Raw genomic sequence first — 8727 nt, 5'->3', positions numbered from 1 at the left:
ATAGTTACCAGTTCAGTAAAATTATCTCGAACGTGTGCCTGTTATGCAAACCAGCGCCTTGTACACTAGCACTAAGCTACTGGTGAGATCGGGAGCCGCGACGCGAGGGCATTTCGCGAGCAGACATCACACACCGACCATCTGAGCGAGGCCGCTCGCTTCGCTTGCACGTTTGCCCTTCGCAACGACTGCGTCAAGTTAACCAATTGTATTTAATTACGGCCGACCTAAGTGTACAGTGTTAATTGTTTTGGCAAAAATAAGCACTCTTCGACGAGCTCGGGCTGGATCGCAAGCGCCGTCGGCTGCAACGTCCGCCTAGCTATGCTTACCGGCCCTATTGCTGGCTTTAGCGGAGCCGTCAGTGGACAACGCGCCGTCATGAAGTGTTCTGTCACTCACAGGGGCATAATTTTATCGACAGCGTTCTCGTAAAGCGAAGCAGTGTTGTGCAGAGTTGTTTATATTGCGTTTCTCGACGTGGATATGAACTCAAGCTGGGGAGATGGATGTGGGCGGAGCTTACGCGCCGCTCATGCCGTAGCATGCAGCGCCGCACGTCGGATCGGACACCGAATCGTACCGCGTGTGTCTGTATAGCTCGCTCATGGTTCGGCTGAAGTCCCCGTATATTCTTTATAAATAAGGAAGCCTACCTAGGCACTGTAAAGCCAACGATTGGGGCCTAATGCCTCTCCGCCTCCCACTACGGCTTCCTTTGAGTGACAAACTCTGATCTCGAAGGCCGTGCTTTTGCAACCTGCATGCACCTGAGCAATTGCGAATCTTGAAAGCAACATCCGCTTAGTTTTTATTATACATACATTTCCTTAAACTTCGTATCACAAAGTACAAAGTACACACTTTTGGACCAAACAAATATATTAAAGGACTCTATCAAATGTTATTAGGAAAAAAAACACGCAATTTTTTCATTTAAGATACATTTTTCTAAAAAACCGCAGAGTGGCGCTACTGCAGTATCTGTTTGGTCGACACACCACGTTGGTTGTAGTGAATGCTCCTTGCAGTAAGGTGGTATTTGAGTTATATTTTAGAAGTGCCTAGACAAAACGTGCTCCTTGTCGTGTGCAGTAACCATCCCAAACCCTCCGGACTCGTGTAACGCCATTAGTTCGCCGTGTGTTTCGAGCGATCCACCAGTGTCGTCAGTGAGTGCCCTAGTACAGCGCCCGTCCGAGCTGCCTTTGTTCTGCCGAGCTGCCTGCCCGCGCTCTCGTGAAAAGTCTGGTACTGGGGCTTCGAATTGTAGTGTTTGGAAGACTGTTGAAGGTTGTGCTTTTGTGGAGCTGGAGTTCATCGGAAGTTCTACAGTGCTTGCGCCAGAGAAACGTCGGTGCCTCTGTACCTGTTAGACGAAGGAGCGTTTGCCAAGTCTTGAAAGGTAAGCAAGTTTGGCGCTTGCGCGCATTCTTGAAGCTTATGATTTACGTAATGAGCGTTGTGTAACTAGCTAGAGCAAAGCGCTTTCCTATCGTATGTTAGCCATGTTGCTGTGCACATTTAGCAAGCAATTTCACGAAAGCTTCCTCTGATGTTACAGCGTGCTTGCATTCTGCTACCCGCCTTGATTGCTATGTCTGAATGGGCACACAATTATGAAAACACATTGAAAGTTGGTGTTCGTTCGGTAGTTTCCTGGCAAGAAGTTATTCGCTATATAGGCATTCCCGCAAGTACAGTACATGTGTAATGTATGCGTCGATGTATCATGGGCTTCGCGCGTTGACACACGATTGCTATGTTTGACGCTTAAGCAGATAGAAGCTTGTATGAAGATTTTTGTGTGTATATAGTTCGGTTTGGAGGTGCGCGTCGCGAGAACCTGTGTGTATTGTTTATGTTCTTGAGTGTCTTCGCGTATTTGTCTTCTATGTTACAGAGCGGATATAGGCCGATATTACAATAACGAGGTGCATTTTTAATCTAGACATTTCAATCAGACGCCGGCCTTTAAGAAAGACAGACCAACCAAATCTTAATAACGAGATGTCAGCTCTTGCAATCGTAGGTTACGGCAGTGCGTAATAATTTAAAGACTGCGATTTTGTAGCGATACTTACCCCTCGATTCTATATCACTCTTCTCGCCCACCGCTAACGGCCGGCAGCTGCAGTACGTAGCACGGGCCGGGGCGTCGGTCAGCCCACTAACGAATAGCGAAAAGGAATACCATCGCTACAAAATCGCGGTCTTTAAATTATTACGCAAATTTTGTGCACAATGAGATGTTATAAACACACCTTGCATGTACATGAAAAAAAGGTTTACAACAGAGATGACATATATGCATGGGCACATATATGTGTCAATAAAATACTCGAGCGTCTTTCTGCCTACAGAAAAAGAAATTATGTCTCCTCGAGGGCATGGCAGCTTGTACTAATGAACCTCTAAGGGAAGGTTTTCTCTAATACCTATTTTTGATATCTAAATGCTTATGTGGCATGTACAAACTGCTTGCATCAATTTCTCATTGGGATGAGCTGTCTAAAATTTAATTTTCAGTAATAATTGCAATAATTAACTCATTTCACCTGTCTTCTAATGACTAAAGTTCTATGCTTCTACCTTGACAAACCTTTTGTGAAATTAGTTTGATGAGGCCCAATATACAGGGCTTTCTAAATTGAAGGTATCAGTACCTATTAAAGACTATGCTAACTATGAAAATGCTGCTTGTGTATGTGGTTTATTCACTCTGTCAGACAAAATCTTTACACCCAAGTGCAGTCAGTAAATTGAAAACTGCATGTCTGCAAGGGGAAGTCAGAATTGTATTTGAAGACAATTGCATCTTGTTTGATAGTTCTCGAGCACTTGTGCGTCACTAATCGAGCACAGCTTGGCCCAATACTCGATGAGGCTTGAAGCTTTCAATGTCTGCTAATCACTAAAACAGCACCAGATCTCACTCTGTGTCAAGGGGTGGCACACATTTGCTTAGTTCTAGGCAGATGCAAGTCTTTCTTTCGCATTGAAGTTCCCAATACTTTCTAGTCTTACGTAAAAGTACACAGCTCAGTACAATGCATGTATGGTATACGTAAGGCTGCTTTGTTCTTTAAACCGAATCAACGAGAAGCAGCGACTTTCGTTTTTGCAAACCTTACCCTACTTCCTAACCATTCCTTGATCAAACGTGTATAAAATGAATCTGTGGTTGTTGTATTCTTTCACAGGTAAACATCGGTGATGGTGTATACGTTGAAAAGGGCATGCTGAAGAGGCTGTGCCTGGATGCTAACAACTCAGGCTTTCACTTCGCGGAGGACCTCCTTAAAGCTCCTTTTTCAATAGAAGACGTTTAAGGGAGGTCCTTTTTTGGGCGGCCGTCAAATGCCTTCCACAGAAGGATCCGTTGGATTCCAAGACGGTCAACACCATAGTAGGTATGTGTGTCACAAAGAAGCATCTTAATATTCTTTGTGCAGTTTTCAACAAAACTCCTTTCATGGCAATTTCAGTGCTATCTTAGGGTATACTCCTTTCTTTCCTGCTAAAATAGCTATTAACCTGATTATAGTAGCATATTATAATGCAAGCTTTGTCACCATAACTAGAAAATTGTCATTACTGTTGGCATATGTATTTTTGTGGTAGAGGCCCTGGTCATATGAATGCACTGATAATATAATATCCTGTCTTGTGGAAAGCTAACATGTTTAGTAACAAGCTCATTTTGACAATGTCTGTCTGCACAGCAAAGGCATTTTCTAATCTTGCAGTAGAACGTCCGTAATGCCTGCTCAACTGCTTACATGTTGCTTGTATCATTTCGTGGTTCTTAAGTGCAACACAAAAGTCAACTCTTCTATGTACCTTTGCCCAAGCAAAGCTGCAGCACAGTTATGACTGGCACCTTGCCTTTCCTAAGATAATTCACACATGAAACTTCCATGTACTGGTCACAATACGAATATCGAAGTTCATTAAACTGAAGTTGATTTACAGCTTTTGTTTGTAGATGACAATTGGTATGATAGAGTTTATGGGTCGTGCATCTGTTGGTGTTACGCACATCCATCACGCTCCCAGCTTTAATGCACTAATTCAGTCATTTCATGCATTTTTAGGACTTTGCACAAAACAAGTGGAGATGTTTAGAGCTCACAGGGTTGAAAGCTTGTCTCTTGTGCACTTCCTTTTTAAGAAACAGATGCATGGTGTGTTGCCACTGTAGCAAAACTAATATATTGCCTTTTTTCTTCTCTTTTCTAGACTACACAACGCAACATTTCAGCCTACTTCCAGGGCAGCTGGAGAACTCGTCCTCCTTACTAGCCTGGGGATATTAAATGGATGTGTTCAAGCACAAATGGAAACCTGTCTTCTTCTGTTGCATGCCACACCGAGCCACTTGGCAATCACTATTCGCCACAGACAGATAGTTGACAGGATGTTACTAGCAAGTCGTTAGGATATATAAAGCTGGTCAATAAATAGTCGCAGCACAGTTTTTAGGAAGCAAATAAAAATTTTATTCAGAGATAATCAAAGCTTATTTATGCAATACATAATTGCAAAAGTAGTTACCTCTGAATAAAATTTTTATGTACTTCCTAAAAACTATGAAGCGACTATTTATTAACCACCTTTATACATCCTAACAACTTCCTAGTAACATCCTGTCAACTATCTGTCGCGAATAGTCGACAGGATGTTACTAGCAAGTTGTTAGGATGTATAAAGGTGGTCAATAAATAGTCGCTTCACAGTTGACACTTTCTAACGACATAAGATAATAAGCAGTCGGTAAGAATTCTATCGACATTTTATATCTATACTTTCAATTCAATATCGGTGGCCAATAGTCGGTAGGAGGTTACTAGGAAGTTGTTACGGTGTCTAAAGACGGTTTATAGAATGTCGATAGGTTCTAGTAACATTTGTCTAAAGACGGTTTATAAAATGTTACTAAAAATTTTTGTAAGGGTCATGTCTACCGGATCAAGTGTTTCTTTCTTTCCTTTGTATAGACATCTTCTGCTACGCTTTCCTTTTCTCTTTCAATTCGGCGGGCTTGCCGCGAGGGATATGTAAAATAATAATAATAATAAAGGCGTCAAATAAATGCGTGCAGGCCTGTTTGATGCAGGTACTGGAGCAATGAATTCGAGCACTTGCTGTCCGTGCTTACTAGGTTTTTAAACTTTTTTTTTACTTTTCTTGTATCCCCCTGCCCCCCAAAAACCCTTGCTTATGATTAGTTAAATTCACGATGTTAAGTTTTGTACAGAGCTACTTTATGTGGCTATTCCTGTTATTTTCAGGTTTTTAGATAGTGCAAATATTAATAGTGCAAATATTCTATCAATGGCAATGGGATTCGTTTTGTTTCGCACTGCTCATATCTGCACCTTATGTGCCGTTTTGCTGTGCCTTTAGCGCCTACACCGTCAAGGTTCTTGTACAGCTTTCAGCTGAGGTACGTTATCTGAGAAGTAAAGGGCATTGAACTGAATTGAATCATCCCCTCCCAGAATGTCATAGTGCTTAGAGGCTGCCCCCGGGAGTGCAGTGTTCCGAGTTTGTCGCGAGAATTCAGGCGATATGTAAAGAGAGAGACAGAAAAAAGGGGTAAAGGCATGGAGGTTAACCAGGAATGGGTGGGTGGGGGGGGGGAGATCCGATTTGTTACCCGACGCTGGGGAGGGAGGGGAGAGAAAGGCATATGAGGAAGGCAGGGATGTTAATCAGTCAAAAGTCCGGTTCGCTAACCTGCGCTGGGGGAAGGGGCAGAGAGAGAGAGAGAGAGAGAGGGGGGGGGACCCAGCTGTCAAAATCGACGCTCATCCCTCCACTGCCGCGCCTTTCGCAGCCCTATAGTGCTGCTTTTTTCACTCTAAACTCAATGATAGAATCAATTTATCAATCATTTCATCAATAAAGACACTTTACCAATGGCTTTGTAACCAAAAGGGCTGCCCAGCTGATCGGTGAGTTGGACAGCCAAGAGATCGAAATCCGCTGGTTTCCTGCGCACATGCGGTCTGTCGATCCATCTTGAAGAATTTAAACAAGATGGCTAACGCAGCTGCACGAGGACTTACTATCCGTGCACTACGCGACCAGGACCTTAATAATATACAGGGGGAGAACAGGGACCAATTACTAACATATAATGAAATCACGAGGCATTATTACATCAACAGAAGGGAATTCCCGGTGCCACACGCTAAGCTCAATAGAGCTCAAGCGGTGACTCTGAGATTGTTGCAAACAAGAACTTATCCAAGTCCAAACTTTATTAACAAGATATATCCTGAAAGAGAGATACCAATCAATTGCGAGAAGTGTAATGGCATCATTACTCTGGATCACATGCTTTTGCAGTGTCCTGTGACTTTCGCAGACTGTGACAAGGAGAGAGACTGGTGGCGGCGAGTCCTACAATGTGGAGTTCTTTTCGATCAAGTACAGGCCGTCCAGAAGGCCCACGATACGGCGGTAAGTTTAAACCTTACTGTCCCGACGTGGGAGCCGCCTGCGTCAACCTAAGGGTTGATCTTCAGGACATTAAATAAAGTTCATCCTACCATACCATCAATAAATCCATCAATCCATAAACCGATCAATGAATATATCTATTAATCGATCGCTCGATCGCGGTCGGGATGTCGTTGCAGTGGTGGTTTCTTTAAGTGGATAGATATCAGGACATGCATGTCATGGCATGACATGACACGAATGTCATCGCATGTATGTCGCTTACACCACCGAGGTGCCGTTGGGGTTGTTTCTTTAACTGAATATTGGAATATCCGGGGCCTAACGCGCATGCATGACATGACTTGATTGACATGGTGTGACAGGGCATGGATGTCATGACATGAATGACGTGACCGGCATGCGTGACATGACATGCATTTATTAACTCCGATCACCGACGCGTGTGAACACTTCAGCGCGCTCGCGCGCCATGAGCTGACTGTGAGACGCAGAATCACAGGGTTTCTCACTGAAAAAAAAAAAAAACATTCAGCTTGAAGCTGTAACACACGTAAATAGTTCGCTGATCGGTCTCATGTGGGCGGGAAGATTCTTGCACCGCACGTGAGCAGCTTATGCAGGCAGCTTCACTTGTTTACACCAAAGCATCACTTGACAAGCTATGGATATTCGCTGCTCCGGTGAAGGGCTTAATGAACTTCCTGCATTCCGCTTTTAATACCTCCCGGTGCTATGCCCTTCCCCCCCCCCCCCCCCTGCACGTCGCTTCGACGACGAAATTGGATACGTCAGCACTGTTTGCATCAGGCTCCCAATAAAAGAAGCCGAATCGCGATGACGGCGGCGCTTGGTATCTTTTTAGGAAGCACTTGTTTTCGTTGCTGCTGCTGTTGCTGTTGTTGCTTCTGTAGTCCTGGAATGGCATTGAACTACAAGTCACTGAACCGGAAGAAACAATATGGCCGAGGTTCAATGCCCTTTGGTGTTTATAAATGAATGCTTATTGTCGCTAGCCAGGATGATGGAGATGACAGGATCGACAACAGAGCCACAATAAATCGCATTTAGGCTAAGACGGATATGCATGGGGCGGCTTGCACGAACATTTAATAACGAAAATAATAACGAATTTAGGAACGCGTTCTTGAACGCTCCATAGACAACGCCTTGTCCGCACAAGAACGCGTTCTTAAATTCGTCATTATTTTCGTTATTAAATGTTCTTGCAAGCCAGTCCTGGACTGAACATTCATTTCGAATAACTCAGACGGACTCTTTCCCCTCTATTCGGAAATGCATCTTAACTTGAAGCCCACGCCTGACTTGATTTATATGACGCATGTCGTGGACGCACCTAAGGAAACGCAATTAGCGTCTTGGGCGCGTTCAAACCAGGCGTCATTTATATCAGGTGAACCACAGACTTCAAGTCAAGATGCATTTCTGAATATGGGGGTTTAACTACTAAATGCACTCTTTGAGTTTACTGCTGAGACATTTGTGCTGTGAAATGCGCCGCCAATCATGTTCAGGGTTGCGGTGTGATGCGCATGCAGTCTTACATCACCCGTTGCTCGTGCAATAAATTTTCAATTTAAGGCATTCAAAGTTAAACACAACAGCATTGTTTTTTTTCTGTTATTTAATGTTAGTACTGGCATGCCTCCAGGCAAGTAAAGGGCTGCAAACTATAAACTAGCTGGCTGACACCTCCTCCTGCCTTTTTCTTTCTCTCTCTCTCTCTCGCTATGTTTGTTACTGTGAGGCAGAAGCGGTTTATGATACATTGCAAGCGCACTATGTGGACGCCGTCCTCGACAAAGAGAAGTGTCATTAAAGAGGACGCAAAGATCGGCCTGAAAGGCACGTACGTCCGCCATTGCTCTACACAATACCGTGTATTGCACTACAATGTAATGCCGATTTCGGTTCACAGATGTGCAAGCAACATGACAACGAAAGGTGGGTAAGACAGATTACTGGTGATATGGGAAAAATTAATTGAGATCACATATAGCTTCATACGAACCACAGCATACAAGTGTAGCGTAGGTGTAGTACACTAGATAAAATTATGCGCAGTGTAGATGACCCGTTGCGACCTGTCTTTCTTTTTTTTTTCCAGGTCGAGGACGAAACACGACACAACACGGCACAATTTCGAGTGACACAGAAACAACTAAAACCAGGCGGCTATCAGGATTTCCATTGCTCCTTTTGGGGGCACAAGCTTTCAGTCCTACATAGGAAGAT

The 8727-nt window shown here is 43.8% G+C and overlaps 1 long non-coding RNA gene across 1 annotated transcript; it reads left to right on the top strand.

The window, feature by feature from the left end:
- Positions 1–933: 933 nt before the first annotated feature.
- LOC142585418 (uncharacterized) lies at positions 934–4340 on the top strand. Its single transcript, XR_012829084.1, has 3 exons — positions 934–1405; positions 3204–3413; positions 4243–4340. It is a non-coding gene; the product is annotated as an uncharacterized LOC142585418 (long non-coding RNA).
- The last annotated feature ends 4387 nt before the right edge of the window (positions 4341–8727 follow it).

Source organism: Dermacentor variabilis, chromosome 6 (genome assembly GCF_050947875.1).
Source record: "Dermacentor variabilis isolate Ectoservices chromosome 6, ASM5094787v1, whole genome shotgun sequence".
NCBI lineage: Eukaryota > Metazoa > Arthropoda > Arachnida > Ixodida > Ixodidae > Dermacentor > Dermacentor variabilis.
Note: the sequence above shows the minus strand (reverse complement) of the source record. Positions and strands in the feature narration are given on the sequence as shown.